This window comes from Piliocolobus tephrosceles, chromosome 5, assembly GCF_002776525.5.
Source record: "Piliocolobus tephrosceles isolate RC106 chromosome 5, ASM277652v3, whole genome shotgun sequence".
Classification (NCBI taxonomy): Eukaryota; Metazoa; Chordata; class Mammalia; order Primates; family Cercopithecidae; genus Piliocolobus; species Piliocolobus tephrosceles.
The window spans coordinates 97,632,004-97,645,207 of record NC_045438.1 but is presented as its reverse complement, the minus strand read 5'-3'; positions in this window follow the sequence as shown (position 1 = coordinate 97,645,207).

The window sequence follows — 13,204 nt, the reverse complement described above, 5'->3', positions numbered from 1 at the left end:
CCACAAGCCATGTAGAGGTTACCATGCTTCCTGTACAGCTTGTGGAACTGTGAGCCAATTATACCTATTTTCTTTATAAATTACCCAGTCTCAGGCATTTCTTTATAGCAGTATGAGAATGAACTAATACACAGACCATAGCCTTGTGGTCCCCAGAGTTTCTGTTGAGAAATATGCAGGTAATTTTATTAAGGATATTTGTGTGTAATTAGTCACTTCCTTCTTGTTGCTTTCAAGATTCTTTCATTGTGTTTTAAAAGTTTGATTATAATATTTCTCAGTTTGGGTCTCTTTGAGTTCATTTTACTTGGAGTTTGAGCTTCTTGAATTTTTATATCCATGTCTTTTATCAAATGTGGGGAGTTTTCAGCCTTTATTTCATAAAATAATGTTCTTTCTTTTCTCTCTCTGTGTACATCCCTTTTCTCTCTCCCCTTCTCTTCTACTTCTGAGAGTCTTACAATGTATATGTTGACCTTCTAGGCAGTGTTCCACTGGCTCCTTAGGCTCTATTTACTTTTCTTTAATCTGTTTTCCTTCTGTCCTCAGACTTAATAATTTCCATTGTCTTATTTTCAAGTTCACTCATTCTTTCTTCTGCCTGTTCAAATATACCTTTAAATTTCTTTAGTGATTTTATTTCAGTTATTGAATTTTTCAGCTCCAAAATGTTTTTTATTTTTTTTTTTTAGGTTTTCTAGCTCTTCACTGGCATTTCTATTTTTTTGGATTTTTTTTTTTCTTTTACTTTCTCCTCATCTTTCTGTAGTTCTTAGAGCACTTTCAAGAGAGTTGTTTTAAAGCTTTTCTCTGATCTTTTATCAAGTCTTCCCAGAATCTTCTGAGGATTTTTATTTTAAAAAATGCTTATCGCAAAACATTTAAAACATATCCAGTTTCTGTTTATTCATTTTTTTCTTTAAATGAGTTATACAGTAAGTCCTCGCTTAACATCACTGATAGGTTCTTAAAAATAAGAGTTTAAGAGAAATAATGGGGCCAGGCGCAGTGGCTCATGCCTGTAATCCAAGCACTTTGGGAGGCCAAGGCGGGCAGATCGTGAGGTCAAGAGATAGATACCATCCAAGCCAACATGGTGAAACCTCGTCTCTGTTAACAATACAAAAATTAGTTGGGCATGGTGGTGCATGACTATAGTCCCAGCTACTCAGGAGGCTGAGGTAGGAGAATCACTTGAACCCAGGAGGCGGAGGTTGCAGTGAGCCTAGATTGTGCCACTGCACTCCAGCCTGCAACATCATTTTATAACAACATTTATGAGAAAAATGGTTTGTTATATCATGTTTTATTTAAAATTGCAGTTTAAAAGAACCTATCAACAATGTTTAGTAAGGGCTTACTCTTCCTCCCTTTTTCTGTGTATGCTTTGTGATCCTTTACTGAAAATGGGACATTTAAATCTTTCCTACAGAAGAATTCCAAATAAGCAGTTGCTAAGCCTTCCAGGAGATGAAACTTTATACTCACATATGGGCTGGACTTAGTGATTATGTCTGAAGAATAAAATAACCCAAAGGTGAGTCCCTCCTGAGAATTGGCCAAGGCAGAAAAAAGCTGTTTGCCCCAGGTTATGAATTTTGACTTTCCTTTTTCCTACCCACACCATCCAATGGCTGAATGATGCAAGGGATGGGTAGAATACAAAAACTCAGCCTTTTGCCTTAAAGAAGACAACACTGAAGACTATGCCAACTCCAGAGTACCTTGTGAGGTTTTTGGAACCTCTCTTGCAAATGCATCGAAGTTCCACTTCTCCTTCTGCTCAATCTCACTTCTTTATTTCCTTTATACTTGTTCCAGGGAGAAGTCTCCAGTAAACCTTCTGCATTCAAATTCCCATCTCAAAGTCAACTTATCAGCAACCCGATCTAAAACACCTTATAGTGTGAAAGAGAGGTGGTAGATAGAAAGGAGGAAGGTGTAAGCTGAGGAAGTAGATGTAAGATTATGGAGCATGTACAATGGTGAAACAGAGTCAAAAGCTTGGAAAAGTGAATAATGGTGAGTCACTTTCATTAGTCTAGAGGGTAAGGTACAGGGCAAAATGTGATAGGAGAGGGAAGCATGTGACAAAATAAATTTAGAAAATCTCTTGGAAGATCACAGGCAGGAGCTGATCATAACAGAGGGGAAAGGCTCTGCTCTCACAGTTTATGAGATTCCCTAATAGACTTCGAGTGAGTCTCAGGTGTACCTCTCTCCCACTCAGCTTTGGATACTATTCTTGTATCACTGAAATGGCCCGTCCCTGCCATTGTTTAAAAGATCACTTGGGCCCAGCCCAAACTGTCACATGGTCTTCAGTTTAGCAGGAATATATACATTGTAGCCAAGTTTTATCCTGTGTAATAATGTCTTGTGGTATCTAAACTGGTTGAGACAATAGTGAAATTATTTATTGTATGGGAGAAGAAAATTAAGAAGTTACTGGAAAGCACATAAAAATTTATTATTATATTGCATAAATTGAGTTCATGGCTACAAGATAGAAATGAATATACTATAAAATGTAGACAAGATTTTCTTTCGACCATGTTCCTATAAAGGAACAGGCTGGCTGAGAATTCATATGGGCAGCTCTTGGACCCCAAAAGATGATGAGAGTCACTAAATTCCTACAAATTACGATGGACATTCCAAGAGCACTAGGAGTGTAATGACAGACCATGAATTTTAAACACAGACAATGCCACAGCTTATCTGGGTGAACCCTGTGACTTAAGAAACAGTTCACCTACAATAGGAATTTCAGATCCTCAAAGGTTTATGCCATCCATCCAGTTGTATTCTAACCTCAGTAAAACTGTAATTCCAAATCTTACTTTCTCAGGGATGGGTATTTTTATCCATAGTGAAAATCATAAAATGAAAACTGTGTGTTCTATCTCTGTGTTATATGTCAGCTAATTATTGAAGATATGGTTAAAGGAAGGACTCTAAAAATATGATCCTACTAAAATAAATATTTTTTCCCAAATGATTTCTGCAGAGAATAATTTAACTTGTAAGTAAAATTAATCACTTTCTAAATTCTCTATTGAAAATTAACTCAGAGATTATAAAAATGATCTAGAAGCAAATTTTAAAGTTCTGGAGTCTTCAGGACATAAGACTGTGAAGGAAACAGACATGGTTTTGTCTGTTTCAAAGAGTTTCACTTAAAATGCATTTTTTAACATATTATCAAGAATTCTTTTGTGTGTGGGTGGGGTGGTGGAAGCATGGTGGTGATGGTGTGGGAAACTTTTCTAAAGTGAAATAAAGGGATTTTAATTTTATATTTTCCTTCTTCTCCTTCATTTCTATTAATCAACTAGTGCTTTCAATGAAATCAATCACAAAATACTTATTATTTTAAAAGTTTATCCATTTCTGTCTCCTAAAGAAAGTTATCAACCTAATCCTTTTAAGATTTTTGTATATGTGAATATATACTGATTATCAACAATGAGACTTTGAAAATAAAAGCATAACAGGAAAATTAAATGAAATTTGCATATACACATAGATATGTATGTATATCTATATCCACTACATTTTTTGTATTCATTTATTTATTTTTCTCTCAAGAAATTAGAATAATGTGAATTAGAATGCCTATAAAATACTAACAGTGGAAAAAAGTGTGACTGTAATTTTATACCAGAGCTTTCAGGATGTTTTAAATTTAACTGATCTGTTTTTATAAACAACCCTGTTAATTTATCTTAAAATTTTTTGCAAATATGGATAACTCATACAAACAACATTTTTTCCACTATTCCAAATGTTTTTAGAATAATCAGTTATTCATACAGGAGCCATTTCCAAACATACAAAAACAATTCCTAGAATATGTACCATGTGGTAATGTCTTCATGGCATTTACTTTTTTCTTGCATTTAGTTCATTTTTGCACCCTCGACTTCATCTATTTTACATTCTACCAGATGCATGATTTTTGTATGGGAAAAGTATGTTTACATAATTTTAAAAACATGAATCAACTTATCACATCTAATTTTCCTAAGTTCAAAATTGAGAACAGAAAATGGTAAAATTTGGCTCTGTCTTAAAATGCTGTTACCTTGCCAATTTGTTTTACTAGTTATTCTGAAATTAGATTTAATTTTACAACCAAAACATGAGCCCCAAATTCTTAACTATCTTATTTGAAAACATATGAATCTGAAATAGGTATCTTATACAATCTCAGATCTAAAATTGGATTTCAGAAAGATAAGAGAAAGATACACGAATAAGGTGTTATGAAATTAAAGAACATAACCTGATGGATTTTTATTTTCTGGAGGACTCTTTCTTCAAGCTGTTGACCAAGGTATAATTTTCACTAGAGCAGTTCTGTACTATTTCTGCAACCGGGCATTATAAAAATGTTTTTTTCCCATTCAAATTCTGCAACAAGCTAAAGGACTTATTGGGGGGAAAAAAGATGGTTTCTTGATTCTAAGAATCATCCAGAGAACACCAATTATGGTGCAAAATTAAAGTTTAATATGTCCAAATATAAATATATTTTTTCTCTATATCCGAGATAGCAATAACTAGTTATTGCAAGGGCATCTGCATTTTAACAGAGGCAAAGAGGTAAGTCATAGGAATATATCTAATAGCAGGACTTCAGGCATCAGTCGACAAGACATAGGAGGCCTTCCTTAGGAAAGCAGTGATTTGGCGGAAAGAACTCAATGTCAGACAGGCTTAACTTGACTGGTGGCTGTGCCACTTACTAACCCTGAAACAAAAACAGGGCTTCAACATTTTTCTAAGTCTCAGTTTCCTTATTTCTTAATTAAAAAAAAAAAAAAAAAAAAAACACCCACACATACACTTTGCTTGGTTATTGTGATTATCATTTCAAACAAGGTAAGCAGGGAGTAGGTAACCAATGCTAATCTCTATGTAAGCCTGCTCAAAAAGCTGGTTTTGCCATCTTTAAAGTGTAGAGTTCTCCACCAAAGCTCTGACTGAAGAGTCAAATATATACATAATTCAAAGTAGTCTATATATTCCTGGCAAATGATACTTTAAGGAGATTAAAAGAGAATAAAAGGAATGCCATACATTAATTGAATACCTGCCATATAACCAGACACTATTTCTCCAAGCATAATATATGATAATTCATTTATTCCTGATGAGTACCCTATAAGATAGGAACTATTTTAACCCCATTTTTCTAAGAATAGAAAAATGAATTTAAAGCCAGAGAGCTTAGTCATCTTTTCCAGAAGCCCTATTGATTTTAGCGAGAAATGAGATCTAGAGTCCATGATTAAATGAATTTAATTTTTTAAGTTATTTTATTATTGGGATATATCCCACAAAAAGTACATATTCAAATTACCCTATTTTGAAATCATTTGGAATTTTGTCTTCTCATGTGATTATACCACTGACAATACATATTTAGGTTTATTTTTAAATTTTTATTCTTAAGGATTATCCTTTTATTTATTTAATTTTATAATTATGTAAAATATTTCCATGGTCCCCAAATTAAGCAAAACTATATTTTGAGAAAGCTAGCTTTTCAGTTTTCAATTTTTTTTTTTTTTTTTTTGGAAATGGAGTCTCTCTGTCTCCCAGGCTGCAGTGCAGTGGGGAGATCTCGGCTCACTGCAAGCTCCGCCTCCCGGGTTCACGCCATTCTCCTGCCTGAGTCTCCCGAGTAGCTGGGACTACAGGAGCCCACCACCACACCTGGCTAATTTTTTTTTGTTGTTGTTGTATTTTTAGTAGAGATGCGGTTTCACCGTGTTAGCCAGGATGGTCTTGATCTCCTGACCTCGTGATCCGCTCACCTCGGCCTCCCAAAGTGCTGGGATTACAGGCTCAATTTTTATTTTTAATACCGACAGATATATATATCTTTTTTTAGCTAAACAATAGCAAACTGCACAATCTTTCTTTTTGCCTGGAATTTTTTCTCCTTTGGATGGGGATATTAACATTTATCCTACTAGTCCCCTGTAAATAGGCAGCTAGGTTTCTTCCAGTTTTTGATATTACAAATTGTTCTTTGAACAGCTTTATGCAAACAAAGTACCTATTTTTGGTGATGTATCTTTGAGATAAATTTCTAGAAATACCATTTCTAAGTCAAGAGGTAAATGAATATGCGATCTAGATTATTTTGAAATGTCCCATTACCGTGTTTGTGGCATTTGCAATTTCACTAACAATGTAAGAGTGCTGTTTCACCATAACTTCTTTAGCAAAGTATGTTGTGAAACTTTGTAGTTTTAATTTTTACTTATAGTGAGAAGTCATATCTCAGCGAATTTTTCATCTTTTTTATGAGTGAATTTGAACATCTTTTCCCACTGATTAAAAGACATATGTATTTCTATTTTACTATTGAGTTTTTATTTTCTTCTTTATTTTAAATAAAAAATATTCTTTTTTAAAAAGCTTTTCATGAAGCAATATTTTGTTTGGCATGTTTTCATTCCATGTTTGCTTTGTACAAGGAGCTGAAAGATGTATTCATTGTTTTAATTTTACTTGTTATTGATATTTGAAGCTTTCAATTCAAATTGCCTTCAATGGATCAGGAGAATTCATTTAGAGCTATTTATCAATCATTTTTATAAGTTCATATCCAGATAAGAAAGTCCACTTCAATAAATTAATTTGAGAGTCTTGTATAAGGCAGCATACAATATTTATCAACATAGGCTGAGCTATGCTCTAGTAGCAAACAAGCTCCCATATTTTATTGATTTAGCAACAAAGCGGTTTATTTCTCATCCACATCACAATATATATATATAGGTAGAACTGCTCTCTTTGGTGGTTTTCCTCCAAGTGGTAACTCAAGGACCCACTTGGAGGAGAACCACTATGGTTCCTTCCATGTTGAGACACTTATCTTAAACTTGTGGTCCCTAAATTTGCCACAGAAGGAGAAGGGAGAGCATGGACAATTGTGAAGAAGGTTTATGGTAAGCCCTAAAAAGGGTGTACATCACTTCTACCCACATCCTATTGACCAGAAGTGAACCAAAGAGCCTCAGAAACAGTTTTCCTGTGTGCCCAGAAAGAGCACAGTAACTTCCTCCCCTCTCCTCTCTTCTCTTTTCTTCCTTTATCTCTTTTATGGGTATAAAACCAAGTTCGTATAACATGATCTCAATTCCAACACCCATACAATCAATGATTTCATCAACTGTGGATACATTTCCAGTGGGATAATCATATTGTTCTGGTGATTCTAATATTTGGAATTTAAAATACTAGTCTCTGCTGTCACATTCAGATGAAGTTGATCCATGGACCAAGAGCACCATTTTGATGTAGCCAGGTTTGACCTATGGGCACAAATGGCAGAGTAAACAAATTCTTTGGCAAAAAAGAAACCAGAAGTACAGAAAGCAACAGAAAATGAAATCAAATGCCCCCAGATGGATGGAGGGAATCATGTTTATTTGTGTGTCTGATCAAACAAAACTCAATGTGCAAGAATATGGCTTTCTTCATCTTTCTACAAATGCAATTGCCATTGTGGGCTCCTCTTCGTATTGATAATAGAAAATATTATCTAGTCACTGCCTAAATTTAGCAGAGATTACTTTGCTCTATCCTGATTTTAAATTTCATAAGTTTAGGATTTAAACTCAGTTGAGGAGAGAGAATGTTAATTTAGAACTTCTTCCTTCTCACTACTGATGTTCTGGAAGTGTGCAGTGGTTCATGGCATTTGGCGGCAAAGGGAATCTGGTCCTTGGCCACCTCTTAAAACTAGCCTCCACCGAGCACTTTATATTTAGTCATTTTCATTATGTGCTATTAATGCTAACGTCCCTGGGTTTACTATGGTGCCTCTTGTCCAAATTACAATAACAGAACTCTCCTTCCCTACTTGAACTCCAAAGCCTTTTGCAGTCTCTAGCTGCCTTCTTCCACACTTCCCTGGCATCCTGTGAGTCTTCCTTTAGGCCTGACTGCCTACTCAAGCCTTGCTGTCTTACAGCTGTGCATCATTTAGAGTGCAGGGCTTCTTTGCAAGGCTGACGGGATCCTGGGCTACACCTGGAAGCATAGGCCAAAGTATTCTTGCTTTAGGATCCCCTCAAATTTAATTTTTCTGTTGTCATTTCCTCCCCAGGGGCAAGACTCAACGTTCTTTAGGACTTGGAGGTTTTGGTTCACAACAGTGATTAACACTCCTGTCCTCCTCCCCAAATTTGGGAGAAAAACATCTCTTGATCTAGCCCAGAAGAGGCACTAGTTTCCTTTCTGTGTGTGGGAAAAACTATGCACATCTTTCCAATGAAGCCATTTATGTAGGTCACTCAGGCAGACAATAGCTAGACTGTATCCCCCGGTTCCCTTTTCTCCCACTCCTTCCCTAAAGCAAAGCACAAATAGACCCTGTGAGCTAAAGGAAACGGGTTTGGTGCAGAGTTACATATGTAGTTGGCTGACCCATTAGTCATCAAATCAGACAAGTCCACTCTGTGAATATAGATGACAGAAACTGTGTTTACCCAGCTGCTACTCCTATACTTGAACTTCTAAAGTGGGCAAAACTCTATAGTACTTTAAGCTGTGAGAGAGCTGGCTCTTGTGTTTAAAAATAACATATAAAAATTTAAAAACTGAATGGCTGGATGTGATTAAACAGAAAAGGGATAATTCAAATTGTGTGTTGGTTGTCAGGTTTTTCACATGAAATATCTCATTTAAGTCTCATAACCATTGTGAAACAGATATTAGCTGCTTTATTTTTGGGAAGAGGAAACAAGATTGAGTTACTTAAGTTATAATGAGACCGGTGTTAAGGGTTAAATTGCATCCCCCCCAAAAGATGTATTGAAGTCTTAAACCCGTGGTTCTGTGAATGTGATCTCATTTGAAAATAAGATCTTTAAAGGTATAATCAAGATTAGATGAGGTTGTACTGAATTATGGCAGGCCCCTAAATCCAGTGATTTGTATCTTCCTAAGGAAAGAAAGATTCAGAGACACTCAGATGCACACAAAGGGAAAACAGTCACATGAAGTTGTAGACAGAGATTGGAGTAATGAAGTTACAGCTGAGGAATGCCAAGAATTGCCAGCAACCAAAAGGCGAGGAAGTAGTCTGCCCTAGAGCCTTCAGCAGAAGCCTGGCCTTACTGACAACTTCAAACTTCTAACCTCAACTGTGAGAGAATACATTTCTGTTATTTTAAGCCACTCCGCTTGTGGTAATTCGTTACGACAGCTCTGGGAAACTAATAACACCCCCCATTCACTGAATGCCTACAAGGTCACAGATATTCTCCTGACCATCTATTATATGCTACTTAATTTATTTCTCATGCCAACCATCACCTCTGCTATAGATTGAATGTTTGTGTCTCCCCAAAATGTATATGTTGAAAGTTAATCCCCAGTGTGATGGTATTTGGAGGTGGGGCCTTTGGAAGGTACTTAGGTCATGAGGGCAAAGCTTTCATGAATAGGACTAGTGCCCTTACGAAATGGACCCAAGAGAGCACTCTTACCCTTCTGCCATGTAAGGACTCAGTGAAAGACAGTTGTCTATGAACCAGGAAGTGGGCCCCCACCAGCCACCAAATCCGCCAGCCCTTGATCTTAGATTTCCCAGCCTTCAGAATTGTGAGAAATACAAGTGCTGTTGTTTAAAAGCCATCCAGTCTATAGTACTTTTGTTATATCAGCCCAAATGGACTAAGACAACCTTCAATTACAGAGTGACAGCAAGGCTTAGACAGGCTAGGTAGCTAACCAGTGTCATACCATTTCAAAGTGATAGGGCCAAGATTTTAAAGTTCAGAGTCAAAGAATCTACTATACTATAAATGCCTTTCTAGATTCACACAGCCAGAAAGTGAATTTGAAACCAGGTTTTCAGATTCTAACTCTTATTGCTAGACAGAATAAAAAGCTAAAATGCCACATTTTTACTACAAAGCTGACATTAACAAATAAAGGCTTGTAGGGATGTCATTGTAAGGTTCTAAGCATGACATATTAGACAAAGAACTATAAAGAAAGGCTGCAATGGAAATATGCTAGTGAAATAATTTAATTATCTTAAATGATTTGGTTTTGCTGCAGTTGTCTTGCATTAAGCTCTAATCACACAAGATGCAGTTACAAAGATCTTTGTTGAAATTTTTCAATTTTTTGTTACAGGATATTTCAAAAATATACCAACATAGAATAATATCAGACACCCAAATATATAACATGTGACTTCAATAATTATCAATTCTTGGCCAATCTTCTTTTATGTACATCTCTAGCCATCAATTCTAACACAAATTATTCTAAACAGAACTTCTATATTATACCACTTCACACACACACACACACACACACACACATATACACACTGATAATATTACATAATCTAGGTATTTCTTCCTGTAGAACCACTGTAGAAAAGGGAAAAAGTAAAGGAGTTTACCTGACAGGTAATCTGGCACTACCTGCTCCCGACCGTAGCTGGACCAAAGGTTTTGTCCTTCTGCTTCTCCTTTCCTGCCTGGAGAAGGACTCAGGCTACCTTGCCAATCTTAATTCCTCAAGAAAAGAGAATAAGTCCTACCAAGTCTAACTAAGAACTAGAAGTTCTTTGCCGGAGAAAGAAAATGGCAGCATTCGCCTCTAGCCCTGTTTTTCTAACTCTCTTGATAATAAGAATCACCTGAGATTCTAATTAAAAATGAAGGTTCATTCCCTGCATGTTGCCCCGTTCAGCAATAAAATATGGAAATATTATTTATCTGAAATAAAATATACAGACTACAATTATTTATTGTTTATATGGAATTCAAATGTGCTGATATCCTGTATTTTATCTGGCATCTTTACTGGTAATGATTACGAATTGTGTTTTTAACATGCACTTCAGGTGTTTCTTGTTTCTGGGCAGTTTCCTTTTTCAGCCACGCCTACCCTCACGTTTCCAAGTGACCCTTATAAATGCTCAGATTGGCTGTGTAAATGTCACTATCATTGTTAGTTACCACTTAGAAATACTTGCCATGACTTGCAGTCATATTTACATAGACTCTTCAGCATGTGTCAGATGAAGTTAGTTTATCCTTTGTTGGTTATAGCAGTAAATTATTGATTTATAGTTGTTCTTCAAATTTTGTAGATCATAATAATTGTTTCAATTTTAGAAATTAGAAGAAACCTTTCACAACACATGCTAGAAACTGTAAAAGTGGGTCTTTGGAGGTGGCATGTAATGGTTCTTCTTGACCTTAAATTTTGACATCACTTGCAGCAAGCTCAGAAATGACAGAATGTGGCAGATCTTGACATACTGTTTTGTCCTCAGAGAATCCTCCTCTCTGGAATGTGCTTTTTCTTTTGGTCTGATGAAACACAAACTTCTTGGCTCAAAGGATATATTCAAGGGCCAATTGTTTACAAAAACATTTTCCTGAGGGCTTTAAAGTAGTGGTCTAGATGATAGATGGTGTTTTAAATGCATTTGCCATGTGTGAATCCCTGGAGGATCAGTAATGGAAGCATTTCCAAAAGTATTATCAATAATTAGGCATGTTGGTCTATGAAAAATTAGCCTCAGATATTTTGAAGCCTGGACATGTCAATGATTCCCAGATTTCTAAAGTCAAGGTGTGAGAAACTAATTGCCAAAAATGCAAAGACAGATTTAATAAACATAACTGCATCCAGCTTCTATAGTCTAGAAGCCCAAGAAAATTTCAGGACTCGATTTAACAGAACTTTCATGACCTTTGGGAGCCTTCCAATAAAGAAAAATCAAGCATGTTTGATTTAAATAATTCTAGCTTTCAATGATAAATAAAAAGAATCCTTCACAAACAAGATCTTGTAAAGTTTTTATTTTAAAAGGCCCAAATTTTCTCTATGGTTTTAAAATTATTTCCATAGATTTGAAAGTTTTGGCTTCTCAGGACTAATACACTGGGAACAATGAAAGATAAACTAGGAAACTTTCCTCTCGCAGAGCCTTGGGTTAAAAAGACACATGATTTCTGTGCTTTGGTCAGATTACTACACGAAATCTACTCAGATTCCACAAAACCATACAGAATGACTAGACTTTGACAGTCTCTCTCTCTCTCTCTCTCTCTCTATATATATATATATATATATATTTTTTTTTTTTTTTTGAGATGGAGTCTCGCTGTCACCCAGGCTGGAGTGCAGTGGCGCGATCTCGGCTCAGTGCAATCTCCACTTCCTGGGTTCAAGCCATTCTCCTGCCTCAGCCTCCCAAGTAACTGGGACTACAGGTGCCCACCACCATGCCTGGCTAATTTTTTCAGTCTCACTATACTTTTACCTTTAAGGCTTTGTTAAAAGTTTGGATGATAGTGGCTCTCCCGCAGCATCATTAAATGAGATGTACAATCGATCTTGAGTAAATTAATTGAAGAAAAAAGAACAAATGAATGAACATATCTCGAGTGAAGGACCAGCCATTTAATTGTGGATGAAAATGCTGCTACAAATTTTTCATATTAACAAGCATGCAATCAGCATAAAGAATGATGATGTTGAAAGTAACATATTTTCCTAACTGCATCAGTTACCGTGAAAAAGCAATAAACAATTCTTAAGAAAACCCTTCTGAGCAAATACTTTGGTTGTCCAAAATGAGGAGGAGCTGCCCACCCGAGTGTTTCAAAATGAGAATGATGACTGTCTTTTTCCACAAGGAGTATGCCAACTCTGAGAAGGGCTATGAGTCGTGTCACTGATTTTATGCAATTCTTGATCTTTAAATTTTATTTTCATTACAAGCGTCTGGTACTATATAAATCAAAAGAGGGAAAAAACCTTAACCATTTCAGCAATGAACTCAAGGCCATATATTTGATTTTTAAAAATACCTTAAATCTTGCAAAAATCTTAGCTTTCCTAATTCTCTGATGTAGTGTTTATTTCTGACTATTTTAGTGCTTCTCAGTTTACTTTGGACTATTACAAGGCTTTCTTTGAATGTGGACATAGTTTTCTTTGTTTGACATTAATTCAAGAAGCTTTATTTTACCACAGGCAATTATTTCCTATTGATTTTTACTACTAAACTGTTTCTCTTTTAAGACTAGTAAACTTAAAAATTAGTCAAGCTGTCTTAGGTCTCAGAAACTTGCTCTACCCCAAAATCAATTCCACTTATTTTTACTCAGTTCATTGAAGTAAAGTTTACATAACAATAAAA